Raw genomic sequence first — 26063 nt, forward strand, 5'->3', positions numbered from 1 at the left:
GTATGCAAGCTGAAACATTTTAGACTGTGTCAAAATACAGTTTCATTTATATTTTCGGAATAATAGCATGATGAGATGACTAACGTCTCAATTGTTGCAGATAAGCAACAATTGGAAGTGGCGTTGCATTGGGAGGATGGATGGCTTGTTATCAAATCAAATGTGTTTTGAATATAGCTTAAACCAATTAGGATTATATTGGGGTGTGATCGGATCGCTTAAGACAGATATGAAAGAGTATATCCATGGATGATTTGGCCACCATTTTAGACAAGAAGACAAGAAGAAAGAAAGACAGAAAGTCAGAAAGACAGACAGAAAGACACAGAGAGAAAGAGACAGGAAAGAGACAAAGAGAACAAGACAGAGACAGAGAGAGAGAGAGAAAGTAAAGGAAGAGAATTAGAAAAGAGTTCTGTATTCCTATTTCATTTTCGTACTTTGACTTCAGCCTTTGACTTTTAAAGTTGTGTTCAGGCTATTGTCTCAGAAGATAATTCCTGTGATTCTTTGAAGAAAATCAAATTGTCTACAAACTACCTTTTAAATCATTTTCAAGTTGTAACCAATGAACTTCAATAAAACAATTCTTATTTGCACCTGACAAGTTTTTAACTTGAATTTCTACTGAGTTTCAGCAACGTCTCAACAACAACCGGCAACCGTAAATTAAATAAAACTGGATTCAAATTCTAAGATTCAACAATAACTTTCCTGCTTTCGAACCCAATCTCTGTAAAGACAAGAAAGACAATATGCCTCCTTAATTATTTTCTCGTTACGTCTGTCACATTTAAATGTGAATGTCCAGGTCCCTGTGCCCTGCACAATCTTTAATCCTAATGTATGCTCCATTAAGGGGTGGCATGGTGACAGAGTTGTTCGCACTGCTGCCTCACAGCACCAGAGACCTGGGTTCAATTCCGGTCTTGGGTGACTGTGTGGAGTTGTACGTTCACCCTGTGTCTGCGTGGGTTTCTTCCGGGTGCTCTACTTTCTACCACAGTCCAAAGATGTGCAGGTTAGGCGGATTGACCATGCAAAAATTGCCCATTAGTGTCCAAAGATGTGCAGGTTAAGTGGATTGACCATGCAAAAATTGCCCATTAGTGTCCAAAGATGTGCAGGTTAGGTGGATTGACCATGCAAAAATTGCCCATTAGTGTCCAAAGATGTGCAGGTTAGGTGGATTGACCATGCAAACATTGCCCCTTGTTGTCCAAAGATGGGCAGGTCGGGTGGGGTTGCGAGGATAGGGCGTGGGGGTGGGCCTAGGTATGGTGCTCTTTCGGAGGGTTGGTACAGACTTGATGGGCCTGAAGGCCCCTTTCTGCACTGTAGGAATTCTCTGGCATAGGCTTGGAGGGCCGAAGGACCCGTTCCTGTGCTGTACTTTTGTTTGTTCTTTTTTTTTATAAATTTAGATTACCCAATTATTTTTTTTCCAATTAAGGGGCAATTTATATGTGACTGTGGGAGAGGTAGATTTTCCCTCCTCATCCTTCTTGACCTGTCTCCAGTCTTTTTGACACAGTGACTGCACTATCTTCCTCCATTATCTCTCTACTGCCATCCAGCTGATTGGGACTGCTCTCACCTGGTTCCATTGTTTATTTTCTTTTGTTTGTTTTTTTATTTTTTAAATATAAATTTAGAGTAGCCAATTTGTTTTGTCCAATTAAGGGGAAATTTAGCGTGGCCAATCCACCTACCCTGCACATCTTTGGGTTGTGGGTGTGAAACCCACACAAACACGTGGAGAATGTGCAAACCCCATACAGACAGTGACCCAGAGTCGGGATCGAACCTGGGATCTCGGCGCCGTGAGGCAGCAGTGCTACCCACTGTAAAATACAACAATTAACTCCACAGGCCCAGCGGAATTTGTGGAAACAAATTTTCGGACTTGGGGGTGTGTCATATAAACAGAATTCCTACAGGGCAATTCAGCCCTCCGAGTCTGCACTTACCCTCTGAAAGAGTATTCCACCCAAGCTCACTTCTCAATAACCCCTTAACCTAACCTACACATTTTTGTTTAACACTAAGGGCCAATTTAACATAGTCAATCCATCTAACCTGCACATTTTAGGACTATGGGAGGAACCCGGAAGAACAAAGAACAAAGAAATGTACAGCACAGGAACAGGCCCTTCGGCCCTCCAAGCCTGTGCCGACCATACGGCCCGTCCAAACTAAAATCTTCTACACTTCCTGGGTCCGTATCCCTCTATTCCCATCCTATTCATGTATTTGTCAAGATGCTCTTTAAATGTCACTATCGTCGACTTCCGGTGGCGGCGATGCGGAGCTAAGCCGCACGTTCGGCAGCTCCCGCTTTTTTTGGACTTTCGGGCTCTTTTAAGAGCTCGCAACAGCGTTTTTTTGACTTTTCCCGGGGGGAAACACAGCCAGTGTGCCCAGCGACTGGTGGATGGACTGGACTCGCAGTGGAGCGGTCCAAAAATCGGCTTTACAGCAGGGGAAGGCGAGAGGTAGAAAAAGCAAGATGGCGGCAGGCGGGGAAGCAGCAGCAGCGTGGCAGCAGTGGGCGCAGGAGCAGCAGAAGCTGCTTCAGCGCTCCTTCAAGAGGCTTAAAGCTGAGATCTTGGAGCCGTTTAAGGCCTCGCTGGACAAGCTGGTGGCGATTCAGACGGCCCAGGCCGTGGAGATTCGGGACCTGCAGAAAAAGGCTTCGGACAACGGGCTTTTGGGCCTGGCAGTGAAAGTGGAGTCGCACGAGGAGCTGCACAAGAAATGGCAGGCGAGGATGGAGGAGATGGAGAACCGCTCCCGCCAAAAGAATCTGCGGATTTTGGACCTCTCGGAGGGGCTGGAAGGCTCGGATTTGGGGGCCTATGTGGTCCTAATGCTGAACTCGCTGATGGGTGCGGGGTTGTTTTGTGGTCCCCTGGAGCTGGAGGGCGCCCATTGAGTGCTGCAGCGGAAGCCGAGGCCGAACGAGCCGCCCAGGGCGGTACTGGTCCGTTTTCACCGCTTGGTCGACCGGGAGTGCGTGTTGAGATGGGCGAAGAAGGAGAGGAGCAGCAGGTGGGAGAACACGGACGTTAGGATTCATCAGGACTGGAGCGCGGAGGTAGCGAAGAGAAGGGCTGGCTTCAATCGAGCGAACGGAGTGCTTCATAGGAAGGGGGTGAAGTTTGGCCTTCTACAGCCGGCTCGCCTCTGGGTCACTTACAAAGGACCGCCAGCTCTATTTTGACTCTCCGGAGGAGGCCTGGGCCTTTGTCCAGGCAGAGAACTTGGACTCGAACTGAGGTCTGGGGGGCTGGGGAAAAATGTACTTTGTTTGGAGGCTTTGCCCTCCTGGATATCCTGTTGTTTATATTGGCTGTGTTTGCTGATTGATGTTGCCTGTTCGTTTTCGCTATTTTGTTTTTTTCGGGGTTGTTTTCTGGACTGTTGTTTATTTACTGTGGTGTTTTTTATTTGTTTTGTCCACTGGTGGGTTGGGGGGTGGTTTGGGGTCCCGATGGGTCATGTGTCCGTCTTTTCCCCGCGTGTTGGGTTGAGGGGCGGAGCTCGGGTTGGAAGCACGGGCTTTCTTCCCGCGCCGGAGGAATTGGGGGCGGGGCCGGCGCTGGTAGGGAGGGATTGGTGGCTGTGTTGCGTCGGGGGCGGGGGGAGGGGGTCGTGGTTATGGCGGGAGTAGCCGGGGTCAGCAGAAGTCAGCTGACTCACAGAAGCACAATGTTAGGGGTAACGCAGCTAGGGGGGCCCTAGTTTGGGGGGGGGGGGGGTTTGGGGGGGAGGAAGAAAGGGGGGTACCGGGTTGTTGTTGCAGGGACTGTGAGGGAATGGATGGTGAAGGGGGGTGTTGGGAGGTGGGTCGGCCGCCGTGGGGAGAGGGCTTGGGGGGCTCCCTGGGCGCGTGGCGGGTTGAGGAAGAGCTATGGCTGATCGGAGTAGGGGGAGGGGGATGGCCCCCCGGGTTCGGCTGGTCACATGGAACGTGAGGGGGCTGAATGATCCGGTGAAGCAATCCCGGGTCTTGGCTCACTTGAGGGGGTTGGGAGGGGAGCGGATGTGGCTATGCTCCAGGAGACGCACCTCAGGGTTACGGATCAGGTGAGGCTAAGAAAAAGTTGGGTGGCAACTTGATGCGAAGAACCGTGGGATGGCAATTTTGGTCGGTAAGAGCCTGTCGTTCGTTGCGTCCAAAGTGGTGGTGGATAGTGCAGGTAGATATGTGATGGTGAGTGGGAGACTTCAGGGGGAGTGGTGGTCTTGGTTAATGTTTATGCTCCCAACTGGGACGATGCGGGTTTCATGCGGCGAATGCTGGGCCTGATCCCGGACCTGGAGACAGGGGGATTGATCCTGGGTGGGGACTTTAACACGGTGCTGGATCCGGCTCTGGTTCACTCGAAGTCTGGGACGGGCAGGAGGCCGGCAGCAGCCTCGGTGCTGAGGGGGTTCATGGATCAGATGGGGGGGGTGGTGGAGTGGACCCTTGGAGGTTTTTGGAGCTGGGGGGGGTAGGGAGTTCTCCTTTTTCTCCCATATTCATAAGGCGTACTCCCGGATTGATTTTTTTTGTGCTTAGCAGGGCGCTAATCCCGAGAGTAGTGGGGGCGGAGTATTCGGCAATAGTCATTTCTGATCATGCCCCACATTTAGTGGATCTGGAGCTGGGGGAGGGGAAGGATCAATGCCCGCTGTGGAGGTTGGATGTGGGGCTTTTGGCAGAGGAGGAAGTGTGCGGGCGGATCCGTAGGGGCATAGAGGGGTATCTAGAAACCAATGATAATGGGGAGGTGCAAGTTGGGGTGGTTTGGGAAGCGCTAAAGGCAGTAGTCAGAGGGGAGCTGATATCTATTCGGGCGCACAGGGAGAGGGGGGAGAGGGCCGAGAGGGAGAGGCTGGTGGAGGAAATGGTAAGGGTGGATAGGAGATATGCGGATGCCCCAGAGGAGAGGCTTTTGAGGAAGCGGCGCAATCTCCAAGCGGAATTTGACATTTTAACCACCCGGAAGGCGGAGGCGCAGTGGAGGAGGGCACAGGGGGCGGTATATGAGTACGGGGAGAAGGCAAGTCGGATGTTGGCTCACCAGCTCCGGAAGCGGGATGCAGCTAGAGAAATTGGGGGAGCCACAGATGCAGGAGGGAACTTGGTGCGGGGTGGAAAGGACATCAATGGGGTGTTCAGATCCTTTTACGAGGGGCTGTACCGGGCAGTTCCCCCCCAGGGAAGCAGGCGGGATGGATCGCTTTTTGGATAGGCTGGAGTTCCCAAGAGTAGGGGACGAGCGGGTGGAGGATTTGGGGGCCCCAATCGAGTTGGAGGAGCTGGTGGAGGCGTTGGGAAATATGCAGACAGGGAAAGCGCCGGGGCCTGACGGGTTCCCGGTGGAATTTTACAAGACATTTTCAGATTTGCTGGGCCCTCTGCTTGTGAGGACTCTGAATGAGGCTGGGGGGGGGGGGGGGGGGGGGGGGGGGGGGGGGGGGCTCTGCCCCCAACAATTCCAGGGCAATTATCTCTTTGCTCCTGAAGCGGGACAAGGACCCCCCTTCAGTGTGGGTCTTACAGGCCGATCTCGCTCCTTAATGTAGATGTCAAGTTGTTGGCAAAGGTGCTGTCCAGGAGGGTGGAGGATGTGGTCCCGACGGTGATTCATGAGGATCAAACGGGGTTTGTAATGGAGAGACAACTGAATGCCAACATGCGGAGGCTCCTTAATGTCATGATGATGGCGCCGGCAGCTGTGGAGTCAGAAATAGTGGTGTCCATGGATGCGGAGAAAGCTTTTGATGGGGTGGAGTTGAGTTACCTGTGGGAGGTGTTGCGGAGGTTTGGGTTTGGTGAGGGGTTCATCAGCTGGGTGAGGATGCTGTACAGCTCCCCGGTGGCAAGTGTGGTGACGAATGGGAGGATGTCGGCGGACTTTCGACTTTCCAGGGTGCCCCTTGTCTCCCCTGCTCTTCGCGTTAGCGATTGAGCCCCTGGCCATGGCGCTGAGGGACTCGAAGAGTTGGAGGGGGATTGTGCGGGGGGGGGGGGGGGGGGGAGCACCGGTTGTCGCTGTACGCAGATGATCTGCTGTTGTACGTCGCGGATCTGGCTGAGGGGATACCAGAGGTGCTGAAGATACTTGAGGAGTTTGGGGACTTTTCGGGCTATAAGCTCAATGTGGGGAAAAGTGAGCTGTTTGTCCTGCACCCGGGGGATCAGGAGAGGGAGATAGGTGAACTCCCGTTGAAGAGGGCTGAGAGGAGCTTTAGGTATCTTGGGGTCCAGGTGGCTAGGACCTGGGGGGCCATGCATAGGCTTAACTTTTCGAGGCTGGTGGGGCAGATGGAGGAGGAGTTTAGGAGGTGGGACGCGCTACCGCTTTCGTTGGCGGGCAGCATCCAGTCGATTAAGATGACGGTGCTCCCGAGGTTTTTGTTTCTTTTCCAGTGCCTCCCATATTGATCCCAAAGGCTTTTTTCAGAAGGGTGAATAAGTCGATTCTGGGGTTCGTGTGGGCGCAGAAGGCCCCGAGAGTAAGGAGGGTATTTTTGGAGCGCAGAGGGAGGTAGGGGGCCTGGCGCTGCCCAACCTGTGTGGATATTATTGGGCAGCGAACGTGGCGATGATTCGCAGGTGGGTGACGGAAGGGGAGGGTGATGTATGGAAGAGATTGGAGGTGGCATCCTGTGCGGGTACGAGTCTGGAGGCTTTGGTGATGGCCCCACTTCCACTCCCCCCGGCAAAGTACTCTACGAGTCCGGTGGTGGTTGCGTCCCTTAAAATCTGGGGACAGTGGAGGCGGCATAGGGGGGGTGAAGGCCTCAGTTTGGGCCCCGATACGGGTGGAGGATTTGGGAGTTGGCACAGGGCAGGCATCAGACAGTTTGGGGACCTCTTCCTGGATGGGAAGTTTGCAACTCTGGAGGAGCTGGTGGGGAGGTGAACCTCCACCCTGGGAACGCTTTTAGGTATATGCAGGTCAGGGCATTTGTTAAGAGGCAGGTGGCGGAGTGTCCGTGGCTGCCGCCGAGGCGGGTGCAGGATAGGGTGCTTTCGGGGACGTGGGTCGGTGAAGGAAAGATCTCGGCTATCTACCAGCTGATGCAGGAGGAGGAGGAGGCCTCAGTAGACGAGCTCAAAGCGAAGTGGGAGGAAGAGCTAGGGGAAGAGATTGAGGATGGAACGTGGTCGGACGCCCTGGAGAGGGTGAATTCCTCCTCCTCTTGCTCGCGGCTCAGCCTAATTCAGCTGAAGGTGCTGCGTAGACCTCACATGACAGGGGCAAGGATGAAATTAAATGAAATGAAAATGAAATTAAATGAAAAATGAAATGAAAATCGCTTATTGTCACGAGTAGGCTTCAATGAGGTTACTGTGAAAAGCCTCTAGTTGCCACATTCCGGCGCCTGTCCGGGGAGGCTGGTACAGGAATCGAACCGTGCTGCTGACCTGCCTTGGTCTGCTTTAAAAGCCAGCGATTTAGCCCAGTGAGCTAAACCAATGAGCCGGTTCTTCAATGGGAAGACAGGTGCGGGAGGTGCTCGGGAGGCCCGGCGAACCACACCCATATGTTCTGGGCTTGTCCAGCTCTGGAGGGGTTTTGGAAGGGGGTGGCGGGGACTTTGTCGGAAGTGGTCGGGTCTAGGGTCAAGCCGGGCTGGGGGCTCGCGATCTTTGGGGTAGCTTCGGAGCCGGGAGTGCAGGAGGCGAGAGAGGTCGGCATTCTGGCCCTTGCGTCTCTAGTAGCCCGGCGCAGGATTCTGTTACAGTGGAGGGATACGCGGCCCCCCGAGTTCGGAGACCTGGATCATGGACATGGCTGGGTTCATCAAGTTGGAGAGGATGAAGTTTGCCCTGAGGGGGTCGGTACAGGGGTTCTTTCGGCGGTGGCAGCCCTTTCTCGACTTCCTGGTGAAGGGATAGAGAGTGGTCGGTCTCAGCAGCAACTTGGGGGGGGGGGGTGGGTTTGGGGATGGTTAGGGGGTTTGTTTTTGCGGCGGTGGGTTTGCTATGTTGTTATTTTCTTCTTTCTTGTATTGATGTTGGTTTTTTGTTATTATTTATTCTGGGGGGGTGAGTTCTTTTCTTGTGTTGCTGTGGAAACACGCCTTCTTTGTTTTAAATTGTGGGAGGAAATTTGTTATTGAAAAACTTGAATAAAAAGTATATATTTTTTTTAAATGTCACTATTGTCCCTGTTTCCACCACCTCTTCCGGCAGCGAGTTCCGGGCATCCACTACTCTCTGTGTAAAAAATTTGACTCGTACATCTCCTCTAAACCTTGCCCCTCGCACCTTAAACCTATGCCCCCTAGTAAGTGACCCCTCTACCCTGGGAAAAAGCCTCTGACTGTCCACTCTGTCGATGCCCCTCATAATTTTGTAGACCTCTAAAAAAAAAAGAAACCCATGCAGACACGGGGAGAATGCGCAAACTCCACACAGACAGTGACCCAAGGCTGGAATTGAACCCGGGTCCTTGATGCTGTGATGCAGCAGTGCTAGCCACTGTGCAACAGTGTGCAGTAAGCGCACACACCAGGTGTGTGTTGGCTGTGTGTGTGTGTCAAGCGATATGTGGTACCTGTGTTTGCATGTCTGCCAGGTGTGTGTCGGGTGTATGTGTGCCTGGGTGTGTGTAAGTGTGCCTGGGTGGGTCTCCGATGTCGTGTGGGGGGAGGGGGGGGGCGGGTGTTGAGGGATCTGTGTATGTTCGGGGTGCCTGTGTCGATTTGTCGAAGGTGTGTGTCAAGGTGTGTATCTATGTCAGGTGTCTGTGTGTGTGTTGGGATTGTGTGCATGTCCTGGGTTTGGGTGTGTTGGTGGTCTGTGTCTGTGACAGGTGTCTGTCACTCCGGGGTGTGTGTGTCTGTGTGCCTGTGTTTGGTGTCTGTGTGAGTGCTGGGTGTGTGTGTCTGTGTTCTGTGTCTGTGTGTGTCAAGAGTATGCGTGTATGTGTTGGGAAAGAAATAAAAAACAAATATATTTTTTAGAAAACCCCCTCAGATTCTTCTCAATAACCTCCTCATGACCCTAAAAATCTCTCCTGGCGACAATAATCAATATCTTGGTGACTCCGAAAATCTCCTCATCAATCTCTCTCTCTCCCCCCGTGTCAGAGAAGTTAAATCTTTCCTTGCTGAAGAAAGTTAGACAGAGAAAGTTTCCTTTCCGGAAAGCTGAGCCTGTATTTGACGGACAGGTTGGTTGAGGGGCGGTTCACTTCCTTTTGAGGGCAATATGCAAATTAGATAGCAGGCTTTTTTACCAATGTGTTTCCTACGAGAGAGGTATATTCGAAAATTTGTCAAAATAAGACAACAGGACCAGTCGAATTCGGTAGAAATAATTGTAAGTAAAGGGACAGTTGGGCGGTGCAAATGCAGTAACTGTGAGTGTAAGATGTGATGTGTGGTGTGGGCTTGGAGGCTGTGAGCGTTTTTAAGCATACTTACCTGGCAGGGGTGAAACCATGATCAAGAAGGTGGTTCGCCCAGGATGAGGCTAGCCCATTGCACTTCGGGTGTGCTGACGCCTGCGATGTCCCCAAATGCGGGATACTCGACTGCAAAATTTGTGGTAGTGGGGGACTGCGTTCGCGCTCTCCCCTGATTTACAAATCAAAAATAGAACTGTTATTCACAAACTTAACGAAAGGGTGCTGAACTCTTTTTATGCTCACTTCTTCCCCAAACAAACTTTCAAAGATGCCTTTCAATAACCTTCTCATGACCCTAAAAACCTCTCTTGGACACAACAATCAACATCTTTGTGACTCCAAAGACTTCCTCATCAATCTCTATCCTCACCCCTTCCCCCAAACAAACCTTCAAAGATGCCTCTCAATAACCTTCTCATGACCCTAAAAACCTCTCTTGGACACAACAATCAACATCTTTGTGACTCCAAAGACCTCCTCATCAATCTCTATCCCAGTATCAGAAAAGATAAATCTTGGTTAAATTCCAACAGATTTGTTTTCAGATTTCCGGTTGCGGCTATGCGAAGCTAAGTCGCACGTTCGGCAGCTCCTGCCAGAAACGGACTTTGGGCTCTTTTTAGGGCTCCCAACGGCATTTGTGCGACGATTGATTCCCAGTGTGGGAAGGTGACAGCAATATTTCCCCGGCACTGTATAGAACATAGAACAGTACAGCACAGAACAGGCCCTTCGGCCCTCGATGTTGTGCCGAGCAATGATCACCCTACTTAAACCCACGTAACCCGTATACCCATAACCCAACAATCCCCCCATTAACCTTACACTACAGGCAATTTAGCATGGCCAATCCACCTAACCCGCACATCTTTGGACTGTGGAAGGAAACCGGAGCACCAGGAGGAAACCCACGCACACACGGGGAGGACATGCAGACTCCACACAGACAGTGACCCAGCCGGGAATCGAACCTGGGACCCTGGAGCTGTGAAGCATTGATGCTAACCACTGGATTGGTCCAGGAGCGGAGCGGTGACGAAAGTAGATTTGGAGCAGCGAAAAGTGCGAGGGAGGAAAACCAAGATGCCGGCGGGTGGAGACCAGACAGCGTGGGTGCAGGAGCAGCAGGAGTTTCTCCAGCGCTGCTTCACGGAGCTGAAGGCAGAGCTGTTAGAGCCAATGAAGGCTTCGATTGACAAGCTGCTCGAGACCCAAGAAGGCCCAAGGGGCGGCGATCCGGGAGGTGCAGCAAAAGGCCTCGGAGGACGAGATTTTGGGCCTGGCGGTGAAGGTAGAGCCGCTGCATAAGAAATGGCAGGTGAAGTTTGAGGACATGGAGAATCGGTCAAGGGGGAAGAACTTGCAGATCCTGGGTCTCCCGAGGGGGTGGAGGGGTCGGATGTCGGAGAATACGTGGTCACGATGCTGAACACGCTGTTGGGTGCAGGGGCCGGGGCCCCTGGAGCTGGAGGGGGCCCATCGAGTCCTGGCGAGGAGGCCCAAGCCCAACGAGCCGCCGCGGGCAGTGCTGGTGTGGTTCCACCGCTTCGTGGACAGGGAGTATGTCCTAAGGTGGGCAAAGAAAGAGAGGAGCAGCAGGTAGGAGAATACAGAGGTCCGGACTGGAGCGCGGAGGTGGCCAAGAAGAGGGCTGGGTACAATCGGGCTAAGGCGGCGCTGCATCGGAAGGGGGTGAAATTTGGAATGTTGCAGCCGACGCGACTGTGGGTCACCTTCAAGAACCGCCATCACTACTTTGAGACGCCGGAGGAGGCGTGAACCTTTATCCAGGCTGAAAAGTTGGACTCGGATTGAGGGTCGGTGACGAGGGGATTGATGTGATTGTTGTGTTTTGGGGGGATGTTCTGTTCTGTTTGGTACTGCTTTTTCTCCCTTTTTTTTGGTTGGTAGTGGGGGTTTGGTGAGAGTGTGGACGTCGGTGGTTGGAAAAGAGGGCCCCGTTTGGGGGAAGCGAGAAGGAAGGCCTGAGGTGGGGGAGCTGGGATTAGGCCGTGAAAGGGAGCTGCGCCAGAGGGGGCGGGGCTGGCTTGGTGGAAAGTGCGGTCTTTTTCCCGCGTCAGGGAAGGAAGGTGGCCGGGTTCGGGTGGAAGAGTGGTGCGGGAGAGGAGCACCCGCTGATGGACGAGTGGGGAGGGGAGATTCTCACACTGGGGAGTCGAGGGAGTGGCGGGAACGTCCGGGATCAGCAGGAGTCAGCTGACTTGGTGGTCCATTGTACCCTGAAGGTAGCAATGCAGGTTGATAGAGTGGTCAAGAAGGCATACAGCTTGCTTGCCTTCATCGGACGGGGTATTGAGTACAAGAGTTGGCAGGTCATGTTACAGTTGTATAGGACTTTGGTTAGGTCACATTTGGAATACTGCGTGCAGTTCTGGTCGCCACATTACCAGAAGGATGTGGATGCTTTGGAGAGGGTGCAGAGGAGGTTCACCAGGATGTTGCCTGGTATGGAGGGTGCTAGCTATGAAGAAAGGTTGAGTAGATTAGGATTGTTTTCGTTGGGAAGACGGAGGTTGAGGGGAGACCTGATTGAGGTCTACAAAATTATGAGAGGTATGGGCAGGGTGGATAGCAACAAGCTTTTTCCAAGAGTGGGGGTGTCAATTACAAGGGGTCATGATTTCAAGGTGAGAGGGGGAAAGTTTAAGGGAGATGTGCGTGGAAAGTTTTTTACGCAGAGGGTGGTGGGTGCCTGGAATGCTTTGCCAGTGGAGGTGGTATCATTTAATTGATGACGATAGCATCATTTAAGATGCATCTGGACAGATATATGAACGGGTGGGGAACAGAGAGAAGTAGACCTTGGTAAATAGGCAACAGGTTTAGATAAAGGATCTGGATCGGCACAGGCTGGGAGGGCCGAAGGGCCTGTTACTATGCTGTGATTTTCTTTGTTCTTTGTTCTTGACCTGCGGGAGTGCTATGGGGGGAGCAGCACAGCTAGGGGGGGACCTAGCCGGGGGGGGGGGGGGGGGGGGGGGGGGGGGGGTACTGGGTTGCTGCTGCAATGGCCAAGGGGAAGCTGGAGTCTGTAGAGAGAGCCGGGGCGGGGGTCTGCTGCTGGGTGGAACGGAGAGTGCGGGAGGTGCGGGCACGTGGCTGGCCTAGAAAGGGTGATGGCTGATCGGCAGAGGGGGGGGGGGGGGGGGGGGGGGGGTAGCCCCCTGATCCAGCTGATAACTTGGAATGTGAGAGGCCTGAACGGGCCGGTCAAGAGGGCCCGTGTGTTTGCGCACCTGAAGGGACTGAAGGCAGATGTGGTCATGCTCCAGGAGACGCACCTGAGGGTGGCAGACCAGGTTAGGCTGAGAAAGGGGTGGGTAGGGCAGGTCTTCCGTTCGAGGTTGGACGCGAAGAATCGAGGGGAAGCAACTTTGGTGGGGAAGCGGGTGTCGTTTGAGGTGCTGAGCATTGTGGCAGACAATGGAGGTAGGTATGTGATGGTGAGTGGTAAGCTGCAGGGGGTGCGGGTGGTTTTGGTGAATGTGTACGCCCCGAACTGGGACGATGCTGGATTTATGCGGCGCATGTTGGGCCGGACCCTGGACCTGGAGGCAGGGAGCTGGATAATGGGGGGGACTTCAATACAGTATTGGATCCAGCATTGGTTTCGCTCTAGGTCCAGGACAGGTAGGAGGCCGGTGGCCGCCAAGGTGTTGAGGGGTTTATGGACCAGATGGGAGGAGTGAACCCGTGGAGGTTTGTTAGGCCAGGGGCCAGAGAATTCTCATTCTTTTCCCACGTCCATAGAGCTTACTCCCGGATTGACTTTTTCGTGATGAGCAGGGCGCTGATTCCGAGGGTGGAGGACACAGAGTATTCAGCCATACCCATCTCTGACCATGCCCTGCACTGGGTGGACCTCGAGCTTGGGGGGGGGGGGGGGGGGGGGGAGGGGAGGGACGAGTGCCCATTGTGGCGCCTGGAGGTGGGGTGTTGGCGGATGAAGAGGCGAGCGGGGCGGATCCGGGGGTGCATAGAGAGATACCTAGAGGTCAACGATAATGGGGAGGTGCAGGTAGGGGTGGTCTGGGTGGCGCTGAAGGCGGTGATCAGGGGAGATAATCTCCATTAGGGCCCACAAGGAGGGGAAGGAGAGGAGAGAGAGGGAGAGGCTGGTGGGGATGGTAAGGGTAGATAGGAGGTATGCAGAGGTCCCCGAGGAGGGACTACTCGAGGAGCGACGAAGCCTCCAGGCCGAGTTCGACCTGTTGACTACCAAGAAGGCGGAGGTACAGTGGAGGAAGGCGCGAGGGGTGGCGAATGAATACGGGGAGAAGGCTGGCCGGATGCTGGCACACCAGCTTCGGAAGCGGGAGGCAGCGAGGGAGATCAAGGGAGTTCGAGATAAAGGGGGGAACGGTGCGGAGTGCGGTGGGCATAAACTGGGTATTAAGAGATTTTTATGAGGGGCTGTATAGGTCGGAGCCCCCGACGGAGGAGGGGGGGACGCGCCGGTTTCTGGATTGGCTGAGGTTCCCGACGGTAGAGGAGAGGCAGGTGGCGGGGCTTGGGGCACCGGTAGGGCTGGAGGAACTGGCTAAGGGACTGGGGAGTATGCAGGCGGGGAAGGCACCGGGGCCAGATGGGTTCCCCGTGGAATTTTACAGGAGGTACATGGATCTGCTGGGCCCACTATTAGTGACGACTTTCAATGAGGCGAGGGGTGGGGTCGTACCCCCGACGATGTCTTGGGCGCTGATCTCGCTGATCTTGAAGCGGGACCCTTACAGTGTGGGTCGTATGGGCCAATCTCGCTCCTCAATGCGAAACTGTTAGCGAAGGTGTTGGCTACTAGAATTGAGGACTGTGTCCCGGGGGTCGTCCACGAGGACCAGACGGTTTTCGTGAAAGGAAGGCTGCTAAACACCAATGTGCGGAGGCTCCTAAATGTAACCATGATACCAGCAGTGGAGGGGGAGGCGGAGATAGTGACGGCTATGGATGCGGAAAGAAGTTTTAGGTACTTGGGGATCCAGGTGACCCGACTGTGTTTCTCAGTCTGGAGAAAATAAAGTTTGCCTTAAGAGGGTCAATGTTAGGGTTCCCCCGGAGTTGGCAGCCGTTCGTCGACTTTCTTGGGGAAAATTAAAAATGTCAGCAGATGCAGTATTACAAGGAGGGAGAGCGGGCGCATTGTTGTTGTGTGGGTGAGGTGTGTGAAGATTGGGCTGGGGGGGAAATTTTTATTTGACCATGTTGATGTAATTGTTTTTGTTACTGTTCTCAAAATTTTCAAATACCTTAATAAAATATTATTAAAGAAAAAGACCCATTTACTCCAACTTTTTACTTTCTGTCTGCTAACCAGCTTTTTATCCATCATGTGATACTACCCGTAATCCCATGCGCTTTAACTTGACGCATTAATCTGCTATGTGAGACCATGTTGAAAGCTTGAAAGTCTAAATAAACCACATCCACCGATTCTCTCTGGTCAACACGACTGGTTACATCTTCAAAGAATTCTAGTAGATTTGTCAAGCGTGATATCTCTTTCATAAATCCATGCTGACTTTGTCTGATTACACCACTGCTTTCTAAATGCTGTGTGATGAAATCCTTGATAATGGACTCCAGCAACTTCCCTACTACCTACGTTAAGCTCACTGGTCTATAGTTCCCTGTTATCTCTCTACCTCCCTTTCTTTTTTTTTTCTTTTTTTTATAAATTTAGAGTACCCAATTCATTTTTTCCAATTAAGGTTGCAATTTAGTGTGTTCAATCTACCTAGCCTGCACATCTTTGGGTTGTGTGGGTGAAACCCACGCAAACACGGGAAGAATGTGCAAACTCCACACGGACAGTGACCCAGAGCCGGGATCGAACCTGGGACCTCGGCGCCGTGAGACTGCAGTGCTACCACTGCGCCACCGTGCTGCCCCGTTTACCTCCCTTTCTGAATTTGTTACCCCCCAATCTGTAGGAACCATTCCAGAGTCCAAAGAATTTTGGAATATGACCACCAGTGGATCTACTATTTCTGAGGCCACTTCCTTGAATACTCTGGGATGAAGATTATCAGACTCTGAAGATTTGTCAATCCCATTCATAGAACATAGAACAGTACAGCACAGAACAGGCCCTTCGGCCCTCAATGTTGTGCCGAGCCATGATCACCCTACTCAAACCCACGTATCGACCCTATACCCGTAACCCAACAACCTCCCCCTTAACCCTACTTTTATTAGGACACTACGGGCAATTTAGCATGGCCAATCCACCTAACACGCACATCTTTGAACTGTGGGAGGAAACCGGAGCACCCGGAGGAAATCCACGCACACAGGGGGAGGACGTGCAGACTCCACACAGACAGTGACCCAGCCGGGAATCGAACCTGGGACCCTGGAGCTGTGAAGCATTTATGCTAACCACCATGCTACCCTGCTGCCCCCCAATCCCATTAATTTCCCCAAAACCATTTCTTGACTAATACTAATTTCCTTCAGCTCCTCACTAAAACTTATGCTTCACACAACTTTCAGTACATTGTTCATTTCTTCCATGCGAGGACAGAGCAAAGCACAAATTTAGTTCCTCAGCTATTTCTTTGTTCCATGTGCCGCCCCCTCTTTACATACGTATAGAAACTTTTACAGTCAGCTTTAGTTGAAGAATCAACATTTGCAGCATTTTAGGGGGTGGCACGTAGTGCAGTGGTTAGCACTGCTGCCTACGGCGCTGAGCACCCGGGTTTTGCAGCATTTTGCTTTTATTTTCAATGGTCCACCACTTTTAAAACAGTATAGAATCACAGAACCCTACAGTGCAGAAGGCCTTTTGGCCCATCAAGCCTGCACTGACTCTCCCAAAGAGCACCCTACCTAGGTCCATACCCCCTCCCACTGAGCGAGCAAAAGAGGAGGAGTTTGAGATTCTTCGAATCTCACTCAGGAGTGTAATGATAGAAGAAGGAGAATTAACCAGCCTTAATTGAATGATGTACATAAATGATCAGAAAAACAAGTCATTTAAGAAAGAAAAAAGAAAGAAATCCGGAAGTCCTGCAGAGGCCACTTCTGGAATATCTAAACAAGAATAGAAAGACACAAATTGAAGAAATAGGGCCCTCTCCAACCTTGACCTGTTCATTTGATTTTTCAGATGGAGAGAATGATACAGACCCATTTGTTTGGAAGGACTACAATCAAGAGGGAAAGGAGGATCAAATTTGCAGAAGGAATGGAAGAAGCTAGGTCTCGGAGTAAGGTAGATTGGTTAAAATGGGGGGCAACAATGTTATATGAAAAATAGATACCAGATTGAATCACATAGAACACATAATAAAATTAAGAATAAACAAATGTTTAAATATAACGGAAGACATCGTTAATTTTCAGGACATCCAGGAGATAGGACTCAACAGCAGTATGTTAGAATCAAGAAAGAGCGACAGTTACAACATGTTCAGTAAAATGTGTGGAGCACTTATAAGCAGCCTGGGATACATACTAAACCTCTCAGACAAATTGAAGATTTTTAGATAGTATTCAGGGAAAATTAATCATACTCAAAGGGACCCCGAGAAAGGGCAAGTTAAGATAGGAAATGCGTTACAAAACCACAAGTAGGAGTAATTTGGGAAACGATTTGACAGATGTAGGCTTAAAATTTAAAGAAACAGTTAAAACAGCAATTAAAATTAGAGCAAGTCTGTTTAAATGGTTTTGGACCATGTTAACCTGGACTATAAAAAATTGGTACTTACTTGTTATTACAATCAACATCTTTGTGACTTTCAAAACAGCCTCATCAATTTCTTTCTATCCCAGTTTCAGAAAAGCTAACTCTGTCGGGGGAGTGTGTCAGAGGTGTGTGTATGAGTCGGGTGACAATGGGCGAAATTCTCCCAAAACGGGAGAAATCGTCAAACTGCCGTAAAACCCCGGGTTTTACGGCATCGCGCCCCTTCCCGACGGGGGACCGATTCTGGTCCCCCGTCGGGGCTAGCAGCCCGACGTCGGAGGCCCCGACAAGTCGGGCTCAACGAAAATCGTTAAGCCCGCTTGTCGGACTTAGCGCCGGCTGACGCGTCATATGACGTCAGCCGCGCATGCGCAGGTGGGAAGACTCCACCCGCGCATGCGCGGGTGACGGCATCGCGTTTTTGCGCGAAACCCGCGCATGCGCGGTCCGGGTTGCCCCTCAGCCGCCCCGCGTATTGATACTGCGGGGCGGCGGAAGGACAAATAGTGCGCGGGCATCGGGCCCGCTGCCCGCGATCGGTGGGCACCGATCGCGGGCCCATGGCACCCTTGGCACGGCCGTGGTACTGCCGTGCCAATCGGTGCCATGGTTATTTTTTTCCAGGTGGTCACGACGTTTTTACGAATGGCAGGACCAGGTGTGTTTGCCATTCGTAAAAAGGTCGTAAAGGGCTGGGACTTCGGCCCTTCTAACAGCTGTGAATCGCTGCCGGCCGTAAAAAAACGGCGGCAGCGATTCGTGTCGGGATTTCGGCGGGGGGGTGGGAGAATTGCGGGAGGGCGTCAAAAAAGTCGGGAAGGCCCTCCCGCTATTCTCCCACCCGTCGTGGGGGGGGGAGAATTTCGCCCTGTATGTATTGGGGTGTGTGTGCGTGTTGGGTGTGTGTGTTTGTGTTGGATATGTGTGTGTGTCAGGATGCGTGTGGGGTTATGTATGTGTGTCGGTGGTGGTGTGTGTATGTGTGTCGGGTGTGTGTGTATGTGTCGGGGCGATTGTGTTTATCAAGGGTGAGTGTGTGTGTTTTTCAGGGGGGAAGTGGTGTGCCTGGCGTATGTGTGTGTGTGCCAGATGGGTGCAGCATGACCACACAGTGGTTAGCACTGTTTTTTTTTTGTTTTTTTTCAAAAAATATACTTTATTCATAAAATTTATAATAAACTTTACAGAACATTTCAAATTGTCTTGACTGTACATTCCCATCTAAGTTACATTCATTTGTCTTTCTTCAATTCAATTGGGATAATGTTACACACGTATTCTACTTTAAGTTACAGTTCTTTCTTAAATATTTACATTGCTTTGTTTCTTTCATACATTGTGGTATTGAAGACCCAGACAGAGGGGCTTTACACTGTTACCAACCCCTCGGTGTACATTTGCTGGTAAGACCTTACACAGTGGTCTTTCCCCATTGCGTCTTGGCGGCAGCTGCCCCAAGCTTGAGTGCGTCCCTCAGCACGTAGTCCTGGACCTTGGAATGTGCCAGTCTGCAGCACTCGGTCGAGGACAATTCTTTGCCCTGGAAGATCAGCAAGTTTCGGGCAGACCAAAGAGCGTCTTTCACCGAGTTGATGACCTTCCAGCAGCAGTTGATATTTGTCTCGGTGTGTGTCCCTGGAAACAGTCCGTAGAGCACAGAGTCCTGTGTTACTGAGCTGCTCGGGATGAACCTTGACAAATACCACTGCATCTCTCTCCAGACCTTCTTTGCAAAGGCACATTCCACAAGGAGGTGGGTGACCGTCTCATTCCCCCCACAGCCACTCCGATGGCAGCGTGCAAAGGCGCTGAGCCTTCGGGTGTACATGAAGAATCTGACAAAGAGGGCCCTTCTCACCACCAGCCAAGCTGGGTCTTGGTGCTTGTTTGTAAGTTCTGGTGATGAGGCGTTCTGCCAGATGACTCTGACAGTCTGCTCAGGGAACCATCCAACGTCCTCCAGTCTCCTTTTCCCTGAGGGCCTCGAGGACATTACGTGATGACCACTGCTTCATTGCCTTGTGGTCAAAGGTGTTTCCCTTCAAAAAAATTTCCACGAGGGACAGGTGGTACGGCACAGCCCAACTACTTGGAGCGTTCCGCGGCAATGAGGCCAGCTCCATCCTTCGTAACACCGGGGACAGGTAGAACCTCAGTATGTAGTGACACTTGGTGTTTGCATACCCGGGGTCTACGCACAGCTTGATGCAGTTGCACACAAAGGTGGCCATCAGGATGAGGGCGGCATTGGGTACGTTCCTCCCTCCTTTTTCTAGAGGCTTGTACATTATGTCTCTTCGAACCCGGTCCATCTTGGATCTCCAAATGAATTTGAAGATGGCCCGGGTGACTGCTGCGGCGTAGGGTCGGGTAATGGGCCAGAACTGCGCCACGTACAGTAACACCGAGAGTACCTCACACCTGATGACCAGTGTTTTGCCCGCAATGGATAGGGAGCGTTGCTCCCGCCAGCCCAGTTTCTGTTTTACTTTAGCAATGCGCTCCTCCCAGTTTTTGGTGCACGCCCCAGCCGCTCCGAACCATATCCTCAGCATCTTCAGGTAATCTGACCTGACCGTGAAGGGGACAAAGGACCGGTCGGCCCAGTTCCCAAAGAACATGGCCTCGCTCTTGCCACGGTTTACCTTGGCTCCTGAGGCCAGTTCAAACTGGTCGCAGGTGTCCAAGAGCCTGCGTACAGACGCGGAATCCGAGCAGAAGACGGCGACGTCGTCCATGTACAGGGAGGCTTTGACTTGCACACCTCCGATGCCTGGGATCGTCACTCCTCTCATACCCGGATCCTTCCTGATGGACTCGGCAAAAGGTTCTATGCAGCACACAAACAGGGCCGAGGAGAGAGGGCAGCCCTGCCTGACTCCAGATTTGATCAGAAAGCTTTCTGATTCCCACCCATTGATTGAGACTGCGCCATAGATATTTGTGTAGAGCAGTTTGATCCAATTGCAAATTCCCTCCCCAAACCCCATTTTGGAGAGCACATCTATCATGTAGGTGTGCGATATTCTGTCCAAAAGCCTTCTCCTGGTCAAGGCTGATGAGGCAGGTGTCCACCCTCCTGTCCTGCACGTAGGCGATCGTATCCCTGAGTAGCGCGAGGCTGTCAGAGTACTTCCTGCCGGGTACAGCACAGGTCTGGTCAGGGTGGATCACCGACTCCAGAGCAGACCTGACCAGATTGGCGATGACCTTGGCTAGAATTTTGTAATCCACATTCAACAGTGAAATGGGTCGCCAATTTCGAATTTCTTCCCTGCCTCATCTGCTTGTAGATGAGGGTGATGATGCCTTTCCTCATGGATTCTGACATGCTGCCATCCAGAAGCATACTCTCGTACACTTCCAGCAGGTCTGGGTCCATCCAGTCCCACAGAGCCGAATACAACTCAGCCGGTAAGCCGTCGCTTCCGGGAGCTTTACTTGTCTCAAAGGAGTTGATGGCCTTTGTCAGCTCGTCCAGAGTTAGCGGTTTGTCCAGGTTTCTCCCCTCATTGTCGTCCAAGACCTCCGTGATAGACGACAGGAAGGTCTGGGTAACAGTACTGTCTGTTGGCTTCAGATCATACAGTCTGGCATAGAAGGATTGACTGATCCTCAGGATGTCAGACTGCGATGTCTTTACAGAGCCATCTTCTTCCTTCAGGCTGCTGATCACAGAGGTCTCTCTGTGTACCTTTTGGAAGAAGATGCGTGAGCACTTTTCATCCTGCTCCACGGAGCGGACTCTGGACCGGAAGATAACCTTGGAGGCCTCCGAAGTGTAGCGCGAGGCTTGCTGGCCCTTCACCTCTTGGAGATCCTCCTTGACATCAACCCCCATCGACTGCAGCTGGAGCAAATTTTGCATGCTTTTCTGGAGCCTGGTCGTGACCCCTCGTCTCTCTCTCACCTTTTGTACGCCCTTGCGGATGAAGAACCTTTTGATGTTCCCCTTGATTGCTTCCCACCAGAGATGTGGAGACTCAAAGAGGGGCTTCACGGTTCTCCAACCCTTGTAATCCCTTTTGAGTTCCTGGAGGTTCTCTGGGGTCAACAGTTTAACATTTAGCTTCCATGTCCCCCTGCCCACCCCCTGGTTTTCCTGCAGGTGCAGTCAGCCAGTAGGAGGCAGTGGTCAGAGAAGAACACCGGCTTGACGTTGGTGGACCTGACCGTGAAAGCACGGGACACAAAGAATAAGTCTATCCTGGAGCGGACGGACCCATCTGGCCATGACCATGTGTATCTACGCTGCGCTCCATCTGCAGGGTTGCTGAAGACGTCGAGCAGCTTGGCATCTTTTACCGTTTCAATCAGGAGTCTGGACGTAGCGTCTAGTTTGCTGTTGGCTCTGCCGGATCATCCAGCCGCATCGATGATGCAGTTGAAGTCACCGCTTGGAGGTGGCCAACAGCAGTGGGAGTTGCTGAAGGACTGCCAGCCGCTCACCCTTTACGGCCGGGGCATACACGTTAGTCTGAGAGTGGTGTTTTTGTATTTGACGTCTGCTACGAGGAGGTGTCCACCCACCACCTCCTTAATGTCGGAGATGGTGAAATTGCCTCCCCGTAGCAGAATACCCAGGCCGGAGGAATGACAGTCGTTTCCTCTTGACCAGATGGATGGCCTGTGGGACCACCAGCTCGATCAGCGCCTGTAGTTGCTGAGGTGCGGAATCCCACACTCCTGCAGGAACAGTAGGTCGGCTCTCACATTTGCTAAGTAGCCGAGTGTGGCTACACACCGTGAAGTGTCTTTAATGCTTCGCACATTAACAGATGCAATTTTAATGTCCCATTTTAAAAAGGGGGTAGATTTACCAGTCTCAGATTCCAGAGTCTATTACAGTTGGTTGTTCCAGCTGTTCAAAGTTCCCCAGCATGCCGGTGGTATTCTCAAAATGTTTCACAGTTGCAGGGTTAAGGAAGCTGCCATTGTCCTCAATGTGGCCTTTAACCTGATGGATGTGCATTGTGGGGAGGGGGGGGGGGGGGGTGTAGCCGTTGTGTTCGTCGTGGCAGTCAGTGGGTGTTGGGGTTGCAGGCTGGTGGCTGGTTCCCATCGTCCAGAGGTTGGTGCTCTGGGCGAGTTTTATTTTCGTTCCTGTCTGTGGTCTGGGGGTTCTCTGCGTCCACTTCCACGTTGGTGCTTTGCCTCTTTAATTGAAGCCTATTCTTAGATGGTTCGCCCTCATCGCAGGAGGTGTCAGCGCTAGGGAGTTGCTGCTTTTTACCATTCACCGTCAGGGGTTTCTTTGGTTTATTTTTCAGTTTCCTCTTTCCTTTGTTTCTGCTCGGCTTTTCCCAGCGCCTTTCAATCTTTGTTCCATCCTCGATTGTCGCGTGTTCCTCGTCAGATGAGAGTGGGGTTGTTTTGTCAGGCTGTGCTGGGGCTTCCACTTTCTGTTGAGGGCCTTTCTGTAGAATTTCAGCATTCTGTGGTGTAGTGTCTTTGTCGATGGAGGGTGCCTGAACCTCCTGTGTGGTTGCCTTTTTGACTCCACCTCTGATGATTTGCGCATAGGTTGCCCCACGTTTTGGGCAGGCTCTGTAAAGATGGCCGGCCTCCCCACACAGGTTGCAGTACTTGTCTTCCTTGCAGTCCTTTGTCATGTGTCCCTCCTGCTTGTAGTTTTTGCAGAAGGTGACGTTGCAGTTGGCGGCCATGTGCCCCGTTTTGCCACAGGTGTGACATACTCGTGGCTGCCCTCCGTAATAGAGGTAGCCTCGATTTCCTCCAATGGCGAAGCTGGAGGGTGGATGTAGGATGGTTCCACTGACGTCCGTTCTCAGGGTCACCTTGACCTGGTGCTCACTTGTCCAGATGCCAAAGGTGTCCTTTAGTTGTACGCTGTCACTTTTCAGCTCAACGTACCTGGCGAGGAAAGTAAGCACATCAGACACGGGGACGTGGGGGTTGTACGTGTGCAGTGTAACAACCCGGTTTTGCTGCGGCGGTAGCATGAACAGAGGCTCCTCAGTCAGGATAGACAGGGGGCTCTGGTTGCCTTTTTCTTTAAACACATCCAAGAACTTGATGCAAGCAGCAACACTCGTGAAGGTGACATCGAAATAACCATTGTTGGGGAAATCTTGCAAGCAGAAGACATCTGTTGCTTGAAACCCACAGCAGTCGAGCAGTACCCGCTTGACGAAGAAATTTTGATCCACAGGCGACTTCCCTTCCGACTTCCTCACTGTGACTCGGACAGTGTTTCGCACTCCCCAGCCTGGTGGTCGGGATGCAGCTGTAGTCATAGCTCAGACGTTGACTCTTGGCTGTACCGGCGTTAGGTCTAAACCAAAGGCTTAGACCAGCATGAAGATCCACCAATAGCAGCAGAGCTCAAACATCTCTTCTTCAAAGTCTCCAGCCTCTCCATGTTGTCCAATCCACGATCGACATCGAAATCCTTTGCTTCCCACGATCAAGTGCAATCATGAACACTCGAGTTCGGTCCCAGCCCTGGGTCACGGTCCATGTGAACTTGGCACATTTTCCCCGTGGTTATGTGGGTCTCACACTCACAAGATGTACAGGCTAGGTGGATTGGCCACGCTAAATGCCCCTTAATTGGGAAAAAAAAGAATTGGGAATGTGTGGATTTGTGGTGATGCATGTGGGGTGGGGGGGGGGGGGAGGTGTGTGTGTGTGTCAGGTGTGCATATTTTGGTGGTATGTGTGTGTGGGTGGGTGTGTGTGTGGGGGGGGAAGATAGAGATGTGTCCCCGTGAACATTAATCTGACACCCCCCAAACAAACTCCAAAGATGCCTCTCAATAACCTCCTCATGACCCTAAAAATCTCTCTTGGAGACAACAATCAACATTTTTGTGACTCCAAAAACCTCCTCATCAATCTCTCTCTCTCTCCCAGTGTCAGAGAAGTTAAATCATTCCTTGCTGAAGAAAATTAGACAGAGAAAGTTTCCTTTCCAGAAAGCTGAGCCTGTATTTGACGGACAGTTTGGTTGAGGGGCGGTTCACTTCCTTTTGAGGGCAATATGCAAATTAGATGGCAGACTTTTTTACCAATATGTTTCCTTCTGGAGAGGTATATTCGAAAATTGTCAAAATAATACAACAGAACCAGTCGAATTCGGTAGAAATAATTGTAAGTAAAGGAACAGTTTGGCGGTGTAAATGCAGTAAGTGTGAGTGTAAGATGTGATGTGTGGTGTGGGCTTGGAGGCTGTGAGCGTTTTCAAGCATACTTACCTGGCAGGGGTGAAACCATGATCAAGAAGGTGGTTCGCCCAGGACGAGGCTAGCCCATTGCACATCGGGTGTGCTGACGCCTGCGATGTCCCCAAATGCGGGATACTCGACTGCAAAATTTGTGGTAGTGGGGGACTGCGTTCGCGCTCTCCCCTGATTTACAAATCAAAAATAGAGCTGCAATTCACTGACTTAGCAATAGTGTGCTGAACTCATTTTTAACTCAGCAAGTCCTATATTTGTTGCAGTTATGTAGTTTTTCCACCCAGTAATTGCCCACGTCCATTATTTTGCTACCTTCTATTATCACTGGACAATTACTTGTTCTGCTCATAGTTTATTACTCTGCCTGCAATTGACCCACAACTAGAATTTATTTCCCCAGAAAAGCTCCCTTCTATTATCACCGGACAATTACTTGTTCTGCTCATAGTTTATTACTCTGCCTGCAATTGACCCACAACTAGAATTTATTTCCCCAGAAAAAATTACCCTCACCCCACACAATTCTCCCCCTGCCATTTTATTTTCTGGCCGACAAATTCCAAACACCGTGGGCTGGATTCATGAGGCTGAGTGCTGACGCCAACGGAGGATCTGTGGGAGTTTCACGACGGTGAAATTGGCGCAAAACCCTCACCAATTCCGCTACCGGTGAGTGGCTAGCACCGGCGTTATGTGAAACACTCGTGGAAGGTGTGGAAAATGATTGGAGAATCGCCAGGTCCCATGCCGCACGTGTGCAAGGCTGAAAAGCTGTAGCTGCCCATATGCCTACACTCCCTCGGTGTGGCTGTGTGGGAAATCAGATGGTCACCCACCTCCTTGTGGAATGTACCTTTGCAAAGAAGGTCTGGAGAGAGATGCGGTGGTATTTGTCAAGGTTCATCCCGAGCAGCTCTGTGACACAGGACTCTGTGCTCTACAGACTGTTTCCAGGGACACACACCGAGACAAACATCAACTGCTGCTGGAAGGTCATCAACTCGGTGAAAGACGCTCTTTGGTCTGCCCGAAACAGAGGGGTGGGTAACAGTGTAAAACCCCTCGGTCCGGGTTTTCAATATTCCAATGTATAAAGAAACATGACAATGTAAATAATTAAGAACGAATTGTAGCATAAAGAAGGATACGTGTGTAATGTCATCCCAATTGAATGGAAGAAAGACAAGTGAATTTGTAAATTTGATGGAAATGTACAGTCAAGACAATTTGAAATGTTCTGTCATTTTTAGCCCATTGCACTTCGGGTGTGCTGACACCTGCGATGTCCCCAAATGCGGGACACTCGACTGCAAAATTTGTGGCCGTGTGGGACTGCGTTCGCGCTCTCCCCTGATGTACAAAACAAAAATAGAAATTTATTCTAATCCAGCAGAGGGTGCTGTTGGAGGTAGTTTATTTCCCCCGGCAAATTTTCCAAGTTTAATCATTCTGATTCAACAACTCTGCACATTCAGTGCAATTTGCGGACAGACAGATGGAAAATAGAAGCATGAAGAGGTCCTTTCGGACTGCTGTGCCATTCATTATGCGGATCATTCATTATGATCATGGCTGATCAAGTTCAATTCCGCCTCCCCCTCCCCCCATATCACTTTAGCCTCAAGAGCTATGTCTAATACGGCAAAGGTTCTTCACAGCGCCAGAGACCCGCGTTCAATTTCCGGCTTGGGTCACTGACTGCAGAGTCTGCACGTTCTCCCTGTGTCTGCGAGG

The 26063-nt window shown here is 51.5% G+C and overlaps 3 non-coding genes across 3 annotated transcripts; all 3 read left to right on the plus strand.

Moving 5' to 3' along the window:
• The first annotated feature begins 9424 nt into the window (after positions 1–9424).
• LOC119976938 lies at positions 9425–9588 on the plus strand. The gene has a single exon (XR_005463092.1). It is a non-coding gene; the product is annotated as a U1 spliceosomal RNA (small nuclear RNA).
• A 14748-nt stretch (positions 9589–24336) lies between these two features.
• Positions 24337–24500, plus strand: LOC119976821. The gene has a single exon (XR_005463001.1). It is a non-coding gene; the product is annotated as a U1 spliceosomal RNA (small nuclear RNA).
• A 1025-nt stretch (positions 24501–25525) lies between these two features.
• LOC119976855 lies at positions 25526–25682 on the plus strand. The gene has a single exon (XR_005463029.1). It is a non-coding gene; the product is annotated as a U1 spliceosomal RNA (small nuclear RNA).
• The last annotated feature ends 381 nt before the right edge of the window (positions 25683–26063 follow it).

This window comes from Scyliorhinus canicula, chromosome 13 (assembly GCF_902713615.1).
Source record: "Scyliorhinus canicula chromosome 13, sScyCan1.1, whole genome shotgun sequence".
NCBI lineage: Eukaryota > Metazoa > Chordata > Chondrichthyes > Carcharhiniformes > Scyliorhinidae > Scyliorhinus > Scyliorhinus canicula.